The sequence below is a fragment of the Lissotriton helveticus genome, chromosome 11 (genome assembly GCF_964261635.1).
Source record: "Lissotriton helveticus chromosome 11, aLisHel1.1, whole genome shotgun sequence".
NCBI lineage: Eukaryota > Metazoa > Chordata > Amphibia > Caudata > Salamandridae > Lissotriton > Lissotriton helveticus.
In genome coordinates this window covers 589,484,281-589,503,866 of record NC_136072.1, presented here as the reverse complement: position 1 = coordinate 589,503,866, position 19,586 = coordinate 589,484,281, and the positions used below count along the sequence as shown (strand labels likewise).

The following is a 19,586-nucleotide window of genomic DNA, read 5'->3' as shown; positions in this document are numbered from 1 at the left end:
TTTACAAAAAATTCAAGCGGTGCAGCTAGCAAAGTTCCTACCCTGTGCTTCATAAAAGGGAGAAAACATGACAGTCCCATTTTGGTTAAGATATGGTGCTTTTTTTTCTTTCGTCCTTTGCTGGCCCACTTTAGGCTGCCTTAGTGCAAGGGTATGTGCATGATGTCAAACACAGGTTTTATACTGGAAGGGTACTCTTCCAGAACGAAATAATATGCTGTGACATAGTTTAACATGGTTGTGACGTTATATATGTGCTGTACAGTACAGCACATGTTCAACATTAGAAAAACGTTATGAGAAATATATTTCTCTAACGTTCACCTGCTTCTGGGCTGGTAGCATGCAGTGCTTGTAATGAAAACGTAAAAGTGTAGGTGCTCTACGATCTAGAGTACTTGCATGCTACTGAGAAGTACAGGTACTTTCCCATTAAAAGTAGTGCAATAGTGCTGAGAAGTGCAGGTACTCTCCCTTTAACATTTTTGAAGTGCAGACACACAATACCACACAGCACCTGTCCATTTAAAGAACTGGTAGGATGGGAATTCCCATTGCCCACCCATGGTACACCCTATGACCTTAAGTAGCGCAAAGCGCAAGTTGTTCTTAACACTGCTTCCAAAAGAATATTCCGGATTACAAACTGTAGAAGACAAATGAAGATGCTGAGGGCTTTCTAACTGAAAATAATACCTTCTTTGACTATCTCCCTCTTTACTGCCTGGCAGGCAGGAGACACTCGGGTGGAAATAGAAACTCTTTAGCATCTCATTAAAAATTAACATAATGGCGAGTGGAGGAGAGAAGCACAGTGTGATGAATCATGCTGACCCCTCAATCTCGAGAAGAGTTAGCTATTAGGAGGGTACCATATCAGGGGCAGCTCTGAAAACCCCAAATTACTGGCAGCTCTACGGAACTGACTGTTATCATTAATGACAACTGTTGAAAAAATGCCTGGAAGGTAAGGAATTTAAAATGTAAGGAGGCTAGGCGCTGCTGTGTTTCATCATTGCCACCTGCTTGACTGCAGCATTCCAGGAGGCTGTGCCGGGCTAATATTATTTCCAGTGTGTTACCCTCTGCAGGAGTGCCTAAAATGCATACAGGATATTCTGGTAAATAAGGTGGGAGACGAAAATGACATCCCATGTGAATGATAAATACATTGTAAAAAATGCATGCATTTGAACATAATTTAGACTCTGTTATAGACAAGTATATAATCTGCAGATTGACATGTAAAATTGACCAGTTTAGGGCTTTCATTCCCTCATATGACTCGTTTTTACAGTACCTGGCTCCCGAATTTGGCATTAATGAAAATAACATGCTGGACAGATTAAACGTTGTGGATTTATTTTTCCGATTGAGCGTTCGAGATGAATATTTGGCTCTGTCCATGTTTAGGAATATGCAGTGTAACCGTTTGCAGCAAAGCGCTATAAAGAAACATCGTTTGGCCTGGTATTGTTGTTATTTTATAATATCGGGCATGATCACAGCCCTCCGCGCCTCATCGAGGTGCAGTGTGAAGAGAATGCGATGCGCGCGCCTTCTGTCCTCCCCTCTGGAAGATGCATTAGGGGTCGAAAAGATGGTTAGCGTGTCGGAGAGCGAGAGCAGACACAGTCCTCAGGTGACGGTGCCGCTGTTCGGGTGCTCGAGGCGACTCCTGGGATAGGGCAAGATTCTGCCCGCCAGAGAGGACGGCGCCCGGCTCAGACTACTCCGGGGATAATAGGGCGAGATTCTGCCCGCCAGAGAGGACGGCGCCCGGCTCAGACTGAGGTAAAGATGTCCCTGAGGGGGAAGGGGTGGGGGCTGGTGTACCGAGGCCGCTCCGATGAAGGAGCTACCCCAACGATGCAGCGCTGCCCCCGCCTCCTCTCCAATGCACTCGCAATATCGTATTCGTACGACTCCCAACCCAAGACGTGACAGGCGGGTCCCTGAATACAGCAGTCCCCACCTCCCACCGTTTTGGCGACCTGGATGTAGACCCCGGCCCTCGCTTCCGGTGTGCCTGCTTTCCAGTGTGGACGACTGTCTCTCCCCTCCCCATGGAGCCCTCAAGCCACACTGACTTCTTCGAAGAATCGAGGAGCGCGTCCCTCCTCCAAACCGTGTGACGACGCTGCATTATTAGCAGGTGCGCGGTTGCTGCGTAACCGTAGATATGCTCCGGCTCCCCAGCACGCAGCAAGTTGGGTGACTGGGAACCGTAGGTAGAGCATGGGAGCTGCACTGGGGAGGAGAGGGTTCGTGCACCAGGCGCAGTGTAGGGCCTGCTGGGAGAAAGGGGATAGCCTGCACAAGGGACGGGGAGAGACGGCATAGAAAAACAAGCATTGGCATAGCCAATAGGTCTCACCTTTGGGACCTTATAAGTGTTTAGCCATGCAACACTTGATGTTGTTGCACCAAGGATATTTTGCTGGATAAATAAACACTTATAAGGTCCCAAAGGCGAGACCTATTGGCTATGCCAATGCTTGTTTTAAATGTTTCTTCAAGATTGGGTACAGACAATGCTCATTCAAGTGCAATACACATGTAATCATTTGGTCATGCGTTCATCCATTCATCTATTTCCTTACTCACAAATCAATTCTTAAATAAATGTATACCTATCTTCATATATACCTTTGATCGTTCATTCTCCCAAAACAGTCATTAATGTATTCATCCATTCATGCTTTTATTTATCTATTCATCTTTGCCCAGTAATGCATCTATTCATGCAAGAATCAATTCGATAATCCATATTAATTCCTGCAGTCATGTAATCAGTTGGGTTGCCATCCCTCAGGTAGGAAGACATGGTGGCATTTTACACATATATGGAAATACCTTATAACCCTTTCCCCACCACAATCTCTCCATTGCACTCCCACACCTTCGCCACCTCTTTTGGGCGCACAGAGCACTGATATTTCAGCAGTCGAGGCGCTCGCTGGAAAAAACATAATAGTAATGACAACTGAGTGATAACAAGTCAAGAGCCCAAGCGCTCCCCACCCCCAAAAAAATATCTTCATCGCAACACTTTGAAAGTACGTGTGAAACGACGACGGCTCGTGCGAGGCTCTCGAAATGATGCGTTGCAGGCGGAAACTGCTCCGAGAGAGATGCGAACCTCAAAAGCAACAGCCGGAAGTCGAGACGTAATCTGGGTTTACTAAACCACGAGTTCGGATCAGCGATGCACGAGATAACGTTGTTGGTGTTTGCTTTTTTCCCAAAGCCCTGAGCTGGAGCAAACAAGTTGTATTTGAGAACTCCACCCGAGGTGCTGACGCACAAAAAAAAAACAGACCCACAAAGCCTTTCCCTTGCGGGAGCGAGCAGGGGCACCATCTGTTTGCAAGTTAATTACAAACAGATGTCGCCAAAGCTCGCTCCCCAAGGGAATCGCCAAACATGCACGCGTTGCCGTTGAAAGCAATGCAAAGCGTGCACGTTTTGGGCGAAAAAGCGAATAAATTCCAAGAGGTCTCCCCCTATGCATGCGCGCTGCGTTGGCAAGACCTAAAAAGGTAGGAGGCAGTCTGCCCATGAGTGAGAAGGACGTCTGTATAGGGAGAAATGGTAAATCTGCCCCAAGGAGACGAGGATACCTGCAGGGTTAGGAGAGTCGAGCCCGCAATAGAGAAAGAAGGAAGATGGCAGGGAGAAATAATTACTTACCGGTAATCTCCATTACTCAGAGTCCTGCTTCCTCTTCACAATCTTTACTTAGTGAGAAGTTTAAAGCTAAACACAAAAGTTCCCACCCCCAAGATGTCTTCCGTTTCCTGTCCTTTCTCTTATGATACCTAAAGAGTGGAAATCATTGTTCTCCACTTTCTGTTGTTCCAAACCTTCCACCAGTTTTTAATGCAAAATCGAATTCCACAGCCCAAGGGATGGGTGAGGTGGAAAGCGTTAACTGTGACAAGGAAGACCACCACTCAGAGCAATGAAGATTATTCATAAGAAACCAGGTCATTACTGGGCTATTACCTTCTTGTATGTCTTCCTCATACCATTCCTTACTTACTGGGCGTGTACCCAAACCAGGATCTCTGCTTCAACCAAGTTAATAACATATTTATCAGATCTGATTGTGAACCAGATTGAAGTTTATTCACTCCACAATGGTACCCAACACCATGCTACCAAAAGATGCTGACATTTACTCCATGGCTAGGAGAGCAGACAAGAGATTAGAGTAGCTTCTCTTTTTTTGCTTTCCACAGAAAACATTCACCCTAAATGTCCTGAAGTACACCCCTATGAAGGTCAAATCCTGTGACTTCTTGAGGTGTATCAAACATCTGTGCTCTTCCAGCAGTTCACAGACTACTTTTACACGCTGGCCAGCTTTAAAACAAGAAGAGTAAGACATCAGCCAGACTATCCAAATAAAGAAAGACTCGATTACCTCTTGCACGAATTACCCCTACCAAAGATGGCAATATCTGAAAACTCTAAGCGAGGTAGTCAATTCAAAGGAGAGAACTTGGAACTAGTAGTATTTGTTTGCGAAGCAGAGTCGCAGGAACCTCTGAAAAGTTCTGTGAACTGGGACGTACAAATATGCATCTAGGAGGTACAACAACACACGAAAATCTCCAGTCTTTGTGTATTGTAAGATTATCTGCAGGGACGTAATCTTGAATGTCATATGCAGGATGTGAGTGTTTACTTCTTTGAAGTCTAACACTGTCCTCTATATGTTCATCAACATATGCACCAGTAGTAAAATTAAATAGAATCATTTCTCCCTTTTGACCTGTATTACTGCTCCTTTGTCCAAAAGTTTTTGTATCCCTTCCAACAATGCCTGGCTTTCTGAAGGTTTTTGGGAAGAGGGGTAGGGCAGAAAAAGTCACCTGGAATTATTTGAAATTATACTCAATAACCTTTACAAACAATCTCCAGGACCCACTGGTCCAATATTGATGACTGCCACCTTTCCAGGAATTAGATCGATCTTCCTCCCACTGGTAGAAGATGTTGCTGCTCAGCATATTTGTGCCTTTGGAGGGGATGGAGGAGGACTGGAAACACCCACTGACATAGACCAGGACTTCTCTGTTGAAAGTAATGCCTGACCTTGTCCTCTCTCACGAAAGGGCTGGTTCTCAAGTCTGGGTCAAAAAATGAACCAGAACACTTTGGCCTGAAAATTACTTTCTTCTGGACAGGGCTCTAACTGGAGCCATCAGCTGTCGGCCCTCCTATGATTTCACCAGTCTCCAGCTGGGATCCAAAAAGCCTCAAAACTGTGAATGGTTGGTGCATTAGTAAAGTTTTCGGGGAAATGTCTACCTTTTTGGCTTTTATCTTCATCTGCCTTTCTGGCAGCTATCGCTGACCGTGCTGTAGCGCCCCCCAGTGAGTAGTTCAATATGTCCAGTGAAAATCAGATGTATCGCTCCATCACTGAGAGTACAGCACTAAAGTCTAAACCTTGATCAATTTGGTTCCATCAACTTCTGAAAATCCTTTACTAGGAATTAAACAATATTACTGTAGGTCGATGCTGTTAGTGGCGAGGACCTTTTGAGAGCCAGATTCACCTGCTTATGCACTGGGTCAGTTGCTGCAGCATTCTCTGAAACGATTGTACCATGTGATGAGAATCCCGTCGTCAAAGAGCCAGCTTACACCACTAGTGGAAATTACTCTGTGAAACTCTCAAGCAGATTTCTTTTTGACAGAAAACAAAGAAATGTGATCTTTTCTACCTCCTTCCATACACTAGACAGAATCTTTATTGCGCCACATACAGGGACAAAGACTCTTGCTCCCTCCTCTGATACTGGAGAAATAAATCCTTCTCCACCTGCACAGGAACTCCTCAAAAAACAAGTTCTAAGGTGCTGCAGGACCTTTTTTAACTTGTTCTTCGTCTTCCAGAGCCTGGTTTGGGTCAGGAGAACAAGCTCTAGGATGCTTAAGAGACAAAGGTGCACATCCATTAAAACTAAAAAAAAAAGCAATTCCTTATTTGCGATAAATAAGGAATCGCAAATAAAAATTCGCTAACCAGAATGCATCATGAGATTCGCTAAAAATGTGCCATTCGCAATAAATCGAGAAATTGGAACCGAGTTCACAATTGCGATTCGCTAACACATGAAATCGCAAAAAAAGCGATTTCGGTATTAGCGAAATCGCAAAACAACGGGTCACACCGGAAGCAGGCTGATGACATCACAACCAGGAAGTCATCCAGTCCACGCTTCATTTAGTGCCCTGAGGAGCTCAGAGTAGGAGGTAGAGACCTGAAGCTGAGCTGAGACACCTCACACTCTGTATCCAGCTACTGTTCCCAGACCCAGGATGGACAAAAACGGTGCAGGGAAGAGTGCCACGCCTAGGAAGAGGAAGCAAAGTTCTCTGAGAGGGAACTTGAACACCTGATTGAAGTTGTCAGCAGTAGTCACGACAAACTGTTTGGGAAATTATTCCTTAAGGTGCCAGAGCCTGTGAAGCGCAAAATATGGCTGCGCATAAAGGAAAAAGTGAATGCTGTGGGAGTCACACACCGCAGCATTGAGGAATTGAAGAAAAGGTGGTATGACCTTAGGAAACGTGCAAAGGAGCGCATAGCAGAAAGGGTGAAGGAAGCAGCTGGCATAAGAGGGGGTCCATCGAATGCACCTGCAAACACAGCCCTGGAGGACCTTGTTGAGGGGACAATAGAGCCTGAGGCAGTCTTCGGAGTGACACAATTTGACACATCCGGCGCAGCAGGAACATCACAAGGTAAGATGCATGCATGCGCTAATCCTCTGCGTACTGAATAACCGTGCACAATCCCCCAGGCAAATTACTGTGTACAGGTAAAACCCCATGCCACGTTTCACCTCATACACAAAATGTATCATGGGAGTTGTAGTTATGCCAGACAAGTGGTCATTCAAAAGCTAACATGGTTAATTAAACATACCAATACGGCATACCAGCCAGCGTGTTTAAGTCTGTGATGTATTTTGGAATAAGATTGCCAAATGATAAACAGAAATAGGATAATACAAGACTAACACTGCACTGTTTCACATCACAGATGCAGCAGAGGCAGACTCCGAGGATAGTGACCAGCTCGTCATCTCTGAAACACCTGCAGAGACGGATGCAGAGACTCCTGTGGTCCCAGTAAACACACCACCCAATCACCAAAACGCAGGGCACATGTACCCTCACTGGTAGAAATGGAATCAGATCAGACTCCAGCACCCACTACATCCTCCAGTCAGCCACGTGTATCTTCACCAACTCCAACACAGGCACAGCTCCAAACAGGACGGCGCCGCAGGTCCATGGCCCGTATTACGACTCATGATGATCAGGTCCCAAATGTATATGGCGGCGTGGAGTCTCAGATGCTACGTGTGCAGCGCCTGCAGGGAAGACACATGGGCACAATGAATATGCAGATCATGAAGCTGGCCAAAAACATGAGCACAATGGAAGACAATGTGCGCAAACTAACATCAGTGGTTGCTGAGGGGAATCGCCAGACAAACTTGAGCTTACAGGAGCTCACCCGTGCAGTGCTTGCAGGACAACGCACGAAGCAGAGAAGGTATCACCAGAGCCTGATCCGCATGTCAGCGAATACCAGGGCCATCAACAAGCTGTGTAATACCACCACACTATTGGCACGGCGCTCCGCGTCAATGCAGATTGATCTAGGCCATTTCTGTGGGAATGTTGCCAGGTCCTTAGGACAAGTCAGCACTGCTGTGGAACACATCCAGTCCCGGACTGTGAGTGCCATCAACTTGGAAGATGAGGAGGAGAGTGAGGCGGCCTCTAGCCTGAGTAGCCTATCGGTCCCAGTGACCACGAACAGGAGGAGCAGTTCGCGCACCTCAACATTCACTGGATCACGTCAGGGTGATGGTGCAGAGGCAGGCGACAGGACGCTGGGGGTACATGGCAAGAGGCGCTAGCCAGGCATATACTCCTTTTTGGCCATGGTGGGGTAACCATGGGCAATTTCTACTGGTGATTGCCCTCCAGTGCTGAGTACAAATGTATTTTGACTTTACAGACTAATGCAATCACCTTCCAAAATTACTAAACGCACTTCTCAAGTTTGACATGTGCTCATGTTAATAAATATTTACGTTCAGCATTTGTTTGTCATGGCTCATTCTTACCTACCTCAAATGTTGTGTGACGTGGTCACATCTCCTCTGACCCTCTGCAGTGTTTGCCACATGCGCCTGTCGGTGTTGTGCAGGTGGTTGCTCGTCACCATCCGAGTCACTGTTCTCCATCTCAATGAGAATGCACCTTCTGGTGGCAATGTTGTGCAGCATGTCACATACAGCTACAATCCTGCAGCACATCTCGGGGCTATATTGCAATGCACCACCAGTTCTTTGAAGGATGCGAAAACGACTTTTGAGTATGCCGAATGTCCGTTCTACCACATTCCTTGTGCTTATGTGTGCTGCGTTGTACCTCTGTTCCTGTGGTGTGGCTGGGTTGAAGTATGGTGTCAGGATATATTTGTGCAAGGCATATGCGCTGTCACCTACAGGGTGGAAAGCAAAGGGTTACCCACAGTAATGCTATTAAATATTTTTTCATGATATAGCAACTAGATATATGTATGTACCAAGTAGGTGTCCTTCGCCAAATTCACCCCTGAGCAGATGCCTGTGGATGCCACTGTGGCGGAATATATACGAGTCATGTGTGCTCCCTGGAAATTGTGCCACGATGTCCGTTATTATATGTTTTGCATTGCACACAACCTGCACATTGATGGAGTGGTACGACTTCCTGTTCCGGAAGATGTACTTGTTGGCTGCTGGTGGACAGATGGGGACATGCGTGCAGTCAATGCATCCGAAGACATGTGGAAAATGTGCCACCTGGTAGAACTCCAGAGTTGTCTGGTTCAACTCCTGTGGAGTTGTGGGGAAGGTGATGTGGGTGTGAATCATTGTCAACATGGCGTAAAGGAATTTTCGGAAGAAGCGTGAGAATGCTCTTTGGGATACACCTCCGGCTACGGCTACTACCCCCTGGAAACTGCCTGACGCCAGTAGGTGCAGGCTGCATAGGACCTGTACGCGTGCTGGGATGGCATTGGTCCTACGGGTCTGGTGCTGCAGCAGGGGTTCCAAATCTGCAATGAAGCGCATTATCATTGCTCGGTTCAGCCGGTACTTATCATATATTTTGTCTTCATTTTGGTCCCATCAATGTTATGCGCACTCCGAATACCCTCTCCTGCATCCTCCTCCTGCGCTGGGCTGCTGCATTGATCCTCATCCTCCTTGTCAGCACGTAGAGGGCTGCCATTGTGAAAGGCTTTCGGGGTCTCCTGATGCATTTTTAAAGGGTTTCTAATTGTTTGCACCTGTTTTTTTTGTAACTTTTTGTTGTAACTTTACCTCCTGGTTGAGATTCCCCTTATTCTGCTCTTGCAAAATAGCGAATTTCATGGAAATCGCTAATTGCGATTTTTGATGCATTGCTTTGCGATTCTTTATTTGCTAATCGCTATTTGCAGTAGAAGTTCTATGTTTCGCTATTATGGTTTCACTATTTTGCTACTCGCTAAATTTGTGAGAGCTTTTTTTGCGAATCTGTTGTGTTTTTGGTATTTTGGTTGATGCATTGGAAAGTTTTGTTTTGCAGTCGCTAACTGCCTATTTTGCATTTTCACAATTTTTGCCAGTGCAATTATGCTTGATGCATGTGCCAGAAAGAGTCTCTGTCTCTCATCCCATTCTGCATTGGAGCATACATCATTTTGCCTTATGCCACTGCCGGAAGAATAACATGAATCTTGCAGTGTTGAGAGCAGGAGAGCTGTATTGGCAAGAGGATGGAGCATCCTAATGCTGAACATGTCAGACCATCTGCACAAGAGACAGGCAGGAGTCTGCACCACGGAGAACCAGAAACAAACTGTCTACAATAAGAAAGCAGAGTGAGGCAGTTCAAGAGGACGTAATTACTCTGCGCTGCGTAGATCATTGAGTTTGTTAGGCCCGGCACACATGGAGGCCAGAGGGGCTATTAATCTCCAGTCCCTGTGCTTTTTGAGTGCAACACACTCTTGCTGAAAATTTTCTTTACCGTTCTTAAAGCAAAGCTGCCTGCTTCTCTTTCCATGAAGGACAACTTCTAGGTCTGGCTGGATTTACTTTATGGGAAAACAAAAAGACATCATCAAAAATCTGTGCTCAGGGAGGGGCTTTGAATCTACATCCCCGTGTTCTCTTGGCTTGCACAGGCTAAGCTAAAATGCAATGAGGGGAAATCGGAAGTCCTTCTATACGGCCAATTTCCGCCTAACTTTGTGGAGGCCCTGTGGCCCTCTGATTTTCCCCGGCCACTGTCAGAGGGTGGCCCGGGAAAAAATCTAGGGGTTTGGTTCGGGGAGGATCTCAGATTCTCTGATCACATCAAGAGACTTACTGGTGTCTGCTTCGGCACACTCAAGTCACTTAGTCGATTTTTCCCTCTGGTTCCTCAGCCAGCCAAGCAAATGGTGGCCCGGCACTTATTTTGTCCCGCTTAGATTATGCTAATGTGCTCTTTTTGGGCATTCCGGGCTACTTAACGAACAAACTCCAAATGATTCAAAATGCGGCGGCCAGACTCTTATTTAACATCTCTAAGAGAAACAGCATAAGGGCACGCCTCCGTGACCTCCACTGGCTGCCTGTGGCCCAGAGAGTGCAGTTTAAGGCCCTTACTCTAGCGCACAGAGCCCTGCACGACTCTGGACCTTCGTATATTAGGAAAAGGTTGTCCTTCTATACTCCCCAACGCACTTTGCGTTCTGCTTCACACCGTTTGATGACCACTCCCCGCTTCCGACGCTCTAGATTGGGGGGTCAGTCACTCTCGGTTAAGGTAGCTGTTCTTTGGAACAGTCTTCCAGTCTTTTTACACCACACGCAGGATCTCGGTGTCTTCAAGAAACTTCTCAAAACCTACGTATTTAGGCAAGCTTTCTTATAAATTCTCCCTTTCACACGTTTGAGTCAGTTTCGCGGCAGGATACTCCTGAGTAGTTGTGCGCGTTATAAGTCTCTTATAACATAAAATAACATAACATGTTGATTTTCTTGAGTTTAAGTAATGGATTTGTTTAGGCAAAAGTTGTGTGCTTCAGCCGACAAACAGTGCTTGTATTGAACTTTTTGCCATGTGGGAAAGCTTATGCTCAATATTTCAGCATTGAAATGCTTATGATGCCAATTCAACCATCAAGCATATGGGCCGTAACAGTTATTTTTAACTTTACAAAAAAAGTGGTAGGCTTGGGGATTGTGTTGTGAAAGACATGTTATAGCCATCAGCCATTTTTGGATGAATTTTTGTACACTGTATAGAAGTATTTTACATGGACTCTCTTAGATTATAGTAGTAGAAAAGAGGTTGAGTATTGACTACTCAGATAACCCTGGGGGTAGAAGATTTAAACTATGATAATCCTTGTTAAGCCCTTGTAGGCAGGGGTTTCGGGTATATCGGAAAAAGATTCAAGACTCATAGACTCTTTAATTGATCTTTGTTTCTTCTTAGTATTATTTATGCCACTGTGATGACCCAGCCCTCTTTTGGCTGATGTCTGTTTTTGTAACAATTGGGGTTATTTCCTTAGGGGAGGGTTGAGTTTCTCGCCTTCATTTTCACTGACTTTGTCCTTCTTTTTAGGTGCAGAGGTGTCCCATCCGGAGCCCCTGGGGAAAGAACAAACACAGCACAGGTACAGTATACTCCATTAGAATAGTTGTCTCCTTCCTTACTTCTAATGTTTTTCTACACTATTCTTTTTATCTTCCTTACTCTTTTCTGTCTGGCTATCTAGTTCACTGCCTGACCAGCTATCTTTATGGGCTTCTGTCCTGGTTCTCACAAGGTTATCAATAGTGGGTTTACTTAGTCTCTCTGCTCCTTGTATTATGAATGGATTTTTCTGTCATGGGTGAAAACCTAAAATGACTTATTTGCACCAAAACACTTAACTCTCCTGGGATATTACTCCCTATTCTGTTATGTCTTCTGTGTCGCAGCACTCTCGTCGTAGAATATGGACATTGGTGGGAACACCAACCTCTAGTTTACCTGTGGCAGAATTAGTTGTTATAGGGCTGGTTGTGACCTGCAATCCCCATCCCCATGCCCGCCAACACCATACTTGAGTTCTCATCTATGCTAGCCACGCACCTCCAGAAGCGTTGCGGGACCGACTGCCTTTCCGGAAGGATCACTTTTCAAGAGGCACATGAGTATTAATGTGGGCCTCCTGTCCTTCTAGCGGGATCCCTGGTCCATCACTTCTCTTCCAACTGTTCGTTTCTGCTCTCGTCTCGCCTTCCTCTCTCTGTCCATACTCTCTTTCTCCAGCTTTTTCCTCTTCTGGCCACATGTCCCCTGTTCTGTGCCCATCTTCTTTCTTTATGTCTGTCTCGGGCAGATACTGTTGGAGGGGAAACAAAAGTCTTTCCTATGTGTTTGTTGTATTTCTATGCTGTAGTCTTATTTTCCTTTTAACAGCTTTATTTCAGTTTTTGAGGTGTTGGCGGCTTGTTTTTCCAAACAGGAGTTCAGGTAAGTCTTTGTATAATTCTCCTCCCAAGTCCCTTGTTATACAACAGCCCTCAGAATTTTCTGAGTACCCTGTGCGCGACTCTGTCTATGGCGAACCTCAAATTGAAAGGGTCGCAGTTAGAGAAAAGCAATATAATAACTTGGTATTTGAACCCTTATTCTGGCTTAACCAAGTTAAACAGGCATGGGTAATTTAGAGAATGGAAGGACAGCCTTTCAAAGAACACCGCCGTTTCTCAATGATCCATTTGATTGCCAGGTATTCTTTCTCGATCACCGGATAATGGCTTTCCCTAGGGAATAACTTCAGACTGATGAAGAGAATGGGATTCTCGTTCCCTTCATCGATTTGAGAAAGAACTGCTCTTTTTCAATGTCGGAGGCATCAGTTTGCAGCAAGAACAGTTTTTTAAACTCAGAAGTTCGTAAAATCGATTTAGAAGTGATTAGGTTCTTTAAGAGGTCAAAGGCTTCAAGATCATTTTTAGAGAGAGATTCAAAGGACTTGGCTAAAGCAGTTTTTTCCAGGAACTTTAAAATATTGGGGAATAAACTTCCTATAATAGCCTAGCAAGCCTAAAAATGCTATCATGTCTCTTTTGGTTCAGGGAAAGGTACAGCCGTGATGGCTTGTACCATTTCCTCTTAAGGTGCAATAAGACCCTTTCCGAGAAGGTAACCCAAATACATGACCTTATTTTCTGCCAATTTGCATTTTTTTTTTCATTTATATGGAGGCTGACAGCTTGTCAGTCTGTTAGAAATGCCCTTAAATGGGCAAGATGATACTCCCAGGTCTTTCTAAAAACAACATCATCATCTCTGTTTGCTAAGTACTTCTAGTGTTGCGCTAGGATTTGATTAATCAGCCTTTGGATGGTGGCAGAAGCCCCATGTAACCCGAAAAAGAGAAGAAATTGGAAAAGGTCATATGGTGTCCAAAATGCTGTCTTTTCTTTATCCTCTTGGCAAAGGGGAATATACCAATATAGCTTCATTAGGTAAATGGTGGATATGTAACAGACCACACCTAGCTGCTCAATCAGTTAATCAATTCTCAGATAATGGAAAGTTATCTAATTTCAACATTTTAATCACTGCCCTAAAATCTATAAAAAACTGAATGGTTCCATCTGGTTTAGGAACAAGAACGATAGGAGAGCATGACAATCTCCCCTATTTTAAACAATGTCACTTTGTATAGCTCTCCTCCTGGCCTCCGGGATTCAATAGGGTTGTAGTTGTGAGATGGGTCTTGCCAGGAAGATCATAGAAGATTTTGGAAAAGGATAACAAACATTGGCATTACTGCCTTAGGGTAATCTCTCTCATGGTGCTTTCCTCCAGTTTTATTGTAGCTGTTGTTTGCACATTTTTGGAGGTGGACCCAACCATTTAAAAAATATATTTATGTGGTAAATCTGAGTGCGTCCTCATGGGAGTCCTAATTTATAGGTCTCAGCCGATCTTTCTTATGACTTCATGAGGTCCTTGCCATTCAGATTTTAACTTATCAGATGTAGGTAATAATACTAGTGTCCAGTCACTTATTTTTAATTTTCTCAATTTTTTCCCTTTTGATTATAAAAATGTGCTTGTAATTGTTGGATTTCCTCTAAATGGGTTTGTACCCGTTCCCTGAGTTTACCTAACCTAGCTTTCAACTGTAGAGTATAATCTAATAAACTCCTTTCCTCCTGGGAATCCTTTTCCCATGCCTCCTCAGTGATTTCCAGTAAAGTTTGGGGTTTTCACCAAAAGAGTAATTTGATTTTGGACCACATATAAAGTTAAAGGAAGTAGTAGGTCCCATTTTCTTCCATCTCCAGTAAGCCTTAGCTTTAGGGTTAGTTTTAGGATCCCATTATAGCTTTCTACCCGGTCTAGCAGAGCTCTTTCAAAGGGTTTCCCTATGATAGAACTCCGTTGTAGGAGAAGATGTGGAGGTTGATAGGGGTTTTTCTTTTGGCGTACTTCAGATTCTTGGCTGTATTTCTTGATTTGTGCTATAATATATAGGCAATACAATTGAGCTAATATTGCTTGGGAGGTTTTCTCTGCCCTGAAATGGCCTGCTTTGAGATGGAAATGGGCAAAATTCCAAATTTGGTCACAGAACGAGTTGGGAACCAGCAACTGGAAGACATAATGCCACATGCATCGACAGAAGGAATCGTGATTCCCAAATAGCGATTTTGAAGGAATCGCTAATTAGGAATCGCAATTCCGTATGCATGTAGGAATCGCATTAAATTACCTAATAGCGATTCACAAATTGCGAATCGCTATTAGGTAATGGCCATAGGAATGAATGGGAATGCATTCGCAAATTGTGATTACCAAATTGGTAATCGCAAATTGCAAATGCAATTCCAAGAGTGCCAGGGGGCATAAGACCCCCTGATTCAACCCCCAAAAAGGTAAGTATGCACATGTGCAGCACATATGTGCCTTAAAGGCATGTGTGTGCTGTACACCACTTTGAAAAATGCACTTTTGTGCATTTTTCAAAGCATGCGCAAATTACCATCAACTTCAAGTTGATGGTAATTAGCGTTTCCTAAATGCACATTTTGCATTTATGAAAAGCTTGATGCATCGCAATTAGGGAATTGCAAACTGCGATTCCTTAATTGCATTTGCACATTAGGTAATCGAAAAAAATTGTGCTTACCTAATTTGCTAATTCAAAGCCTTTGATGCATCAGAAAATGCCTTTTTGCCCTTGCAAATGGGTCGATTCTGTGAATCGGCCTGTGTGGAAGGGCAAAAATGTTTGATGCATGTGGCCCTAAGTCTGTTTTTTCCAATATGATATACCAACCGGTTATTTTTTCATATGAAACAACGGAAATACCTGTAAGGGGTTCCCTCCCTCCTATTTGGTTTCATGCCAACCATATTGAAGAGTAGGATTGTGTATCTGGGTGGGCCAAAACTTTTGGTCCTGATTCCAAGGTGCCTGAACAACTAAAGCGGTTTGAGAAGTCCCCTTGAGTTTTAGCTTATGTCTCTCCTTACTAGATTTTGTGACTTTTATAGGTTCCGGGCCCCCTAAGGTATCTTGTGATCCTAGTATTTCCCTTAGCCACGCGTGTTCCATACTGCTTGTCTTTCTAAGAAGTGTGAGGAATTGAGGGTTATCAGAGTCTAGAATGACTTCTTCTGGAAGACTATGAAGCACGCCGAACCCTATCCAGGCTTCTTGACCATCTACCACTTTACATGGAGTTTTGCTATGAGATACGTTTTTTGAGCCCCATGAACACATTGGATGCAGGTCTGTTTATTGAAAATAACCTGTTGGGGAAGAAGCAAACTTTCTTTGATTACAGATTGTCTACAACCAGAGTCCAATAAAACAATACCCCACTTGTGGTTCATCTGTAGGCTCACGTGGTAGCTAGGTCTCATCTCTTTAGTGTAATAAATGGGTTGGGGCAGATTGTTCAGTTCCAGGGGCTCTTTCTCCGTTTTTTTATTTCTGTAGAATTGGGCAATGTGCGCCCATTTTTCGCATTCATAACATTGGGGTCCTGAAGGAGAGGGGCCGTCTGCTTTTACTGCTTCATTTATCTCTTATTGGGGAGCCATGTTTTCTTCTGGAATTTTCCCACATTACCTGTCGTGGGCTTAGGGCCTTTAACACAGTCTAGTATAAACTTTTGTGGTTGTGCCCTGGAAAAAGTAGTTGCTATTTCAATAGCAAGTTCCAAATTTAGTCCAGGATGCTACTTTAACCATTTCTGTGTCGTAAATGGTAGGGCTTCCAAGTATTGTTCCAGGTACATTTTTGCCATTTTCTCTTTGTTAGACCTGAACCATTCAAGCAGCGTTTCCTCAGACTTTTTGCTTCCTCCTCCCGGGTTTTACTGCTTCTCTTGTGGTGGCCGTAGGGATTGGGGCACTTTCCCACTATAGATGCAGTAGGAAAGTGCACACACATCCCTCCCAGCCCTTTTACGAAGTGGTGCACATTGGTACCAATGGTGTTTTTTTACATACGAGACAGCCTGCCATTGCAGACTGGTGTGTGTTTTGCCCCGCTAGTGTTTCTGAACACATGTCCAGCCTGCCATTGCAGGCTGAGGTGCGCTTTGCACCGATGGTGTCTCTGCATACGTGACCAGCTGCCATTGCAGACTGGGGTGTGCGTTGCGCTGTTGATATTTCTAACTACGTGTCCAGCCTGCCATTGCAGGCTGGTGAGCACTTTGCATCAATGGTGTCTCTACATATGTGGCCAGCCTGCCAGTGCAGACTGGTGTGCTTGTTGCGCCAATAGTGTGCCTAAACCTGTGTCTAGCTTCCCATTGCGAACTGGTAAGCGCACTGGCACCGATGGTGCCTCTGAATATGTGTCCCGCCTGCCTTGCATACTGGTACTTCGGGCTGCAACAGTGGATTGCAGTGGCGCAGCCTCATCATGTGTACTATCATTGGATTCGCCATGACGACCCCTTTCCAGTGGTAAAGGTGATTTGTCATGTTTCGCATAGAAATGTCACTATTACAACCTGTGCATTTCTCTGTTCTAAAACTTTTTGGTGTGTTTTTTGTTTGGCTCTAGTCCACACTGGAGGTTGGGGGAGCACACCTGGGCATGCAACAGCTATAAAACATTGGGCATGCAACTGGAATGACAGACCGCTACCATTTTATGGCCTAGATGGAGAGTTTGGAGGAAGAGGTTTGGACACTTGGCATCTGGAGCCAGATCATGACCCCACTAAAGATTAGGATCTGCATTCCACGGACTCATGACAGACAGGACTGAAATTCAAGGGAGACATACGTGGTTCAAAGGGAGACCCTTTAAACCACCCCCAACTTGAAAGACACTCTGTAGGATAAATAATCGACCACATTTTCCATGATCCAGGCCATATATCGGGGGTAGCAAGCAGTCGAACTAAAAAGCCATGAAGAACGTCACCCCGTTATCCAAAGGACGTGAATGTTGAAACACGCCTCTGATGCTTAAACGGGAGTTCAAAAACCCTTGAGACACATTATGGGGGAATCCAATTGAAACGAATTCTGATTGCATCATTCAAGTATAAAATACTTTAGGACAGAACTGAAATATTACCTCTTGGAGTGAATAGAACATTGTCTTCTTTTAACCCCAACCCTAATAAGCGGATCACGTTCTCCACTGTACATTGGGAGTACGCTCACTGAAGTGCTGTAGCACCAATGAAATTAAAGATGTGTTAAGGGGAATATACCTGTACTTGTCTTGATGAAGGTGGTCTTATTGATAACTTACCACTGAAACGCTTCAGCGCCCTACTTTGTTGTTAAATTTGGACAATTTAGCAGTTAACAGTGACAGGGAATCAAGACCCCTGCCCTCCGCTGTATATAATGGATCCTAATTAACACGTATATTACAGAGTTTATTGTCTATGTTTACTCTCCTTTAGGAACATTGTGTTCATTGAGAATTGTGTCACTTGATATGTGTTTTTTTTAAGTATTTTTAATATTTCTGCTATGATATAAATTGTATGATTGAACTGCTTTTGAAAATATTTTTTTATTAATTAAAATACATATATTTTGTATAATTTGGATTTTATAAGTGCTTTAATACGTTCTGAGTGATGGATGATATATGTTGGTTGGTTGAGTATTTGTGAAACGTGAATGGCATAATATAGAATTTGACCAAAGGGAACCCTTTTTTTAAACTTCATGGGTAAATAATCGTGCCACACTGCAGCAAAGGGTGATACACTTGTAGGGATGTGGGACCAGAGAACCTGGAACTACTTGGTTTACACTACCTGAGGATTCTGTTGTGCACAAGCAGAATTACTGCCACTGAAAGAGACCACGTGCCCTTCCTGAATAATGGGTGGTTCGGGGCAACTACCTGCTGCTGTGTGGCACCCAGAAGTGAGCTCTCCAAGGGCTTGTTGAGCTTGCTCCCTGTTCTTTGGAGATCTCAGGGATATCAAGATCTCCTACAAGTGACCCCACCGTCTACCTGGGTCACCTGGAGAGCTATGCCCTCTCAAGTGCCCACATCGCCGGCTGAAATCCAAATGGTGTGCGGCGTAGACATCGAAGTCTTGTCCTCATCGAAGGTGTGTGGCCCCTGGATCGTGGGGACCTTGGCATGCATAATTCTCTTTATGGTGGTAAGCGGATTCGCCAAGTGCGGGATCCAAAGGGTCCCGCTTTGTCAGCCGTGCTGCATCTCTCTCGTGCAACACTCTGACAGCATGCTTATTACGTGTGGTGTCCGATTCACAGGTTTCAACCCTCAGAGGTGAGGGTGTAACAGTAGTAGTATCTTATTCTACCTCGTGAGGCATTGCTAAACTTGCACCAATGTATGTGACCGAAACTGTTTGATGTGACCAATACAACGTGTTACTCCTAACGTCGCGCATCCGACATTGTGCCCGGATTGTCCGGTGCAACCAATATCACCATGCACTGGACGTTGTGCCTCATTTCCAGGGAGGTGTGATTTTATAACACTTCATTGTGTGTGACCGATAAGGTTTGGTGCGAACCACATCATCGCGAACCAGACGTTGTGCCCGGATTGCCTGGGTGCAACTAATCATCGAATACGCAACAGGGTGCCTCTTTCTTCCGAGAGGCCCCCCTCCCCTGCTTCAGTCTTCATTACTCAATTGTTCCCTTTATAGCTCTCACCTCGGCGGACCAACTGCCCTCTCCGCACCCAGCCTTCCCTGACAACATTGTGGTGCCAGGTGGTATTGCCTGGCTAGGTTGCGGGTGGTGAGATTGATTGATTGAGTTGGAGTAGCGCTTCCGGGAATGATTTGAAGCGGTCAAGAGACTGTGTGACCCCCCTGCGCTTTGCAGCATTGCGCTGGTGCCGGAAGACCCTTGTGAACCCCTTTAGTGTGACCGACTATTGCCCTCAGCCCGTTCCTGCGCTGCATACTGTGGATGCAATACTCGAGTGGCTGCCAAACCCCTTTTGCTGACTACCTCCTTATCGAACGTACTGG

At 44.8% G+C, this 19,586-nt stretch overlaps 1 protein-coding gene across 4 annotated transcripts in view; it reads left to right on the top strand.

The window, feature by feature from the left end:
* Positions 1-1,561: 1,561 nt before the first annotated feature.
* Positions 1,562-19,586, top strand: part of LOC144790972 (outer mitochondrial transmembrane helix translocase-like) — a 167,850-nt gene continuing 149,825 nt past the window's right edge. Inside the window, exons 1-3 of one of the 4 annotated variants that reach the window (XM_078665593.1) lie at positions 1,562-1,794; positions 11,692-11,743; positions 12,535-12,588. The gene's annotated coding sequence lies outside the window, so the exon portion shown is untranslated. Of the gene's footprint in view, positions 1,795-2,027; positions 2,156-11,691; positions 11,744-12,534; positions 12,589-19,586 lie in introns of those variants that run through there. The other 3 variants (XM_078665594.1, XM_078665591.1, XM_078665592.1) reach the window with 3 other exon arrangements.